The following is a 3,443-nucleotide window of genomic DNA, read 5'->3' as shown; positions in this document are numbered from 1 at the left end:
TTGTTTGCTCTTTAAAAAATTAAATTTTGGTCTTGCGGTTTGCAAGCCCACGTCCTTTTCTTTGTCCTGCTGCCTTCCACTGAGCTTGCCGGTGCTTTACCAAGGACTCTTGATGTGCTTTTCCTTCTGCTATTGATCTGAGATTATAAATATAGCTGGCAGGATTTCCAGCTCTCCGCTGAAGTCATTGGGGACTTGCAGGTGGTCAGCATTGCTGCGCTATTAAAATGACAAAAAATGATTTACTAAGCCCTAACGCTGCACTTTTGACCGGGGATTAGTGCGATGCGGTACAAATGAGAAATGTCCCTTCGGTGTTCCTGCGAGAAAAGACGTCCTGCTCGTGCTCCCCATGTTTGAGGAGTTTGATGTTTTCTTGGGCAGCTTGGGGGGAAATGCTTTTGTTGGCAGCCCTGCGGGTCCCCCTCGCAGGCGGGCTGGTCCTGGTTAAGCTGTCTCCATTTGCACATCTGGGTTATTCCCCAAGGCTGTGGTTGGAGTTGGAGCGGGTGCTGGCCAAGGACAGAGCATTGCTGGGCGTAGGGGACAGCCGCGGCGCGTCTGCGGTGGAGCAGGGCTGGCGGGGCCGGGGAGCAGTCCCGCTGCAGGACAGTTTTCTTGTGCAAGGTAAAAGATGGTGGTTGGGATTTTCCCCCAAAACTCGGGTACTATGGAAGCCATCGCTGGTGAGCTGCTCCTTCCGCTGTGTCCCAGCTTCTCCTGAGCATCAGCACTGGACCACCTGTGGACCACCTTCTCCACGGAGCCCTACCAGCCCTGCGCTAGCGCCGGGGCTCGTCCCCACTGCCCTGTGCGGTGTGGCTGTGACGCGGGGACCTGCTTTCACCTGCAAAGATGTCAGATAAAGCAGTACAGATAGAACTGCATAAGGCGGGCAGGAACCTTATTATTTTGGATTAGTTGCAAGCCCAAGAACTGGATCTGTCGTTAGTTCAAATCCCTTGGATGACTTACAACAGCAAGAAGGTGTCGCTAGAATTGTTCCTAACTCCAATTATAACTTTTTTAAAGAGAAGAACAGTGACTTTGTGGTTTTAAAACTCTGAATGAGGGCTTGGGATCCAATTCTTAGCTCTGTTGTAAGTTTTCTGCCTGACCCTGGTCAAATCACTTCATCCTTTTCCTGTTCATCTGCTCCGTAGGGGTAAGGCAACGTGCAGTGGGAGAACAAGTAACTGCAGGGCTCCGCTCTCCTTTCAGGAGTAGAGAGATGCTCCTGCAGTAACAAATCCCAGAGGTGGCTCTTTGTCATTCTGCGAGTGCCTACTCTGTGCAAACAGCCCCAAAGCCACCCGAGAGCCTTCAGGAGGACAAGCACGGTTGGCAGAGCCCAACGTCCTTAGTTGTTTTGAGGCCAAGAATGCCACTTTGTCCTTCTGAGCTGCTCGCTCCCCCACCTCAGGTTGTTTCTGGGAAGGATGAGATACCGGTTGAAACAAAATATTTTCTACGAATTAATCTGAAAAACAACTTCTGCACAGAGTGAGCTGCCATCATGCTTCAAATGTCTCTGCAGAGCTCCAGTGACCAAGAGGGGAACTTTTCTACAGGGTTTGTTTTCCACACTAGCCAGGCAAGGCTAAAACATGTCGATGTTAAAATTAACACCGAGGAAGGAGGTGTTGATTCACATGGCCGAGCACCCTGTGTTCACCCTTCTGCTGCCGGTCTTGCTTGGGGCAATGGAACCCTGCACCGGATGCTTGACACTTGCGCAGCGTTACAGATGCGGTTAATTTAACGGCAGGGACGTGAAGAGTGGATCGCATCTGCAAAGCCCACGTGCACCCGAGATCCCTCCCTTATTCCCCGTGCGAGCGCGGCGGAGCTTTGCGGAGCCAGGCAAACTCCTTTCCGCCTCTGCTCCGGCCTTTTTCCAAGGCGGGAGTGAGTTGCAACCAGACCCAGCTGCTACTCGGGCAAGCCCAGTTTGGCGTCTAGCGTTGGATTTTCCCGGAGATTAGGGAGATTAAAACACTAATGCCTATTGATAGGGGTTAAAGCTTTATTAAGTCATAAAAAGTGGTGTAATCCAGCAGAAAGCTATGCACAGCTGCGGCGTATGCAGGTTGAGGCTGGGTTTCCTGCCTGGGTGCTGGGGCGGAGGTTTCTCGGAAACTGGTAATTGTGGCACTTGCTGAAGTGGGGGGGACGTGAGTCTCACCCCCCGACTCTGAGCATCCATCGTTTCCAGGGCAGCCCACAGCAGCCGTGCCAGGCATAGCGGGAAGGGGGATGCTGCCAGGCTGGTGTGTGGTGGCTGCGCTGGGTGGAGGAAGAGCTGTGGCTGCCAGCGGTCCGGAAGGGGAGAAGAAAGGTGACAGCCATGCGAAGAGCCGTGCGTGACGAGGCAGGGCAGGCTGGGCTGCGGTTCTGGTGGCACGGGCGTCAGGGTTTGCCTTTGGAGCAGGAGTTTGATGGCCGTGGCTGGTGATGCTGGTAACAGGTTAAAAAGCATGGACAAGTATTAGCCCCTGGCGTGTGGGCTGTTCGTGGGAAACGGAGTCCTTTGGGTATTGAGGGCTGCAATGTGCAAATCCCTCTTAACCCTTTCGTCGCCTGTGGGCCTTTCTCTGGGCGTGCGGATCTGAGAACTGCAGTGAACTGGAGGAAAAAATATCCCGAAATCATAGAATAGGTCAAAGTAACGTGTTAGAACCAGTGGTCCATCTTGGGCATGGAGGGAGGGAGAGCCCCTTCTCCTCCTGTCCCCGCAGCTTACGCGGTGCTGGGCTCTGCACCCGCTGCCCAGGGCTTCCCACTACTGACCAGCACCGAGGGGGCTTCGACCTGCGCCGACACCCACTGGGACCTCACGCTGCCGGTGGGAGCAGGGCTGGTGGTGCAGCCCACCTGCCTGGTCCTGTGCGCATGGCTGCATCCCTGAGCATCGCTGCATCCCTGAGCATTACTGCATCCCTGCTGGGGCCCTTCTTTCGGCTGGTAGGAGAGAAGTGGTGGTGAAGCTCTGGTAATCAAGATATAAGGCAGGAAGGGCTTGTGGAGACAGATAATATCTTGATTTAGCTTATTTGGTGCGATTTTAAAAAGCAGCCAGGCTGGTGGGTGTAGGGGCGGATGTGAGGTGCAGCCCGGGGGGGGGTCTTCGAACAGCCGCAGAGCGAAGCGAGCCCACGCTCAGCGGTGTTCTAACACCCACCGGAGAGGGGTTTCGGTGTCTGCTGGGAGAATTTCAGGATGCTTGAAAGCACAAGGCGAGTTTCAGCGCTGGGCGAGTGCCAGAGGGATGGAGACGTGCCCCCTTGTCCCTGTCCCTTCGTCCCCGGGGTCCGCTGCCTTTGTCGCACCCACGCTCATTCCCCGGGAGGGTCCCCAGCACCCACACCCTCCCCCTCCCCGCTCCGCACCTCCTCAGTGGGCACCGGGGAGGGGGGAAAGTGCTGCCCCCAAACCCTTTTCCC

The sequence above is a fragment of the Charadrius vociferus genome, unplaced genomic scaffold (genome assembly GCF_000708025.1).
Source record: "Charadrius vociferus isolate BGI_N301 unplaced genomic scaffold, ASM70802v2 scaffold281, whole genome shotgun sequence".
NCBI classification, from domain to species: Eukaryota; Metazoa; Chordata; class Aves; order Charadriiformes; family Charadriidae; genus Charadrius; species Charadrius vociferus.
Note: the sequence above shows the minus strand (reverse complement) of the source record.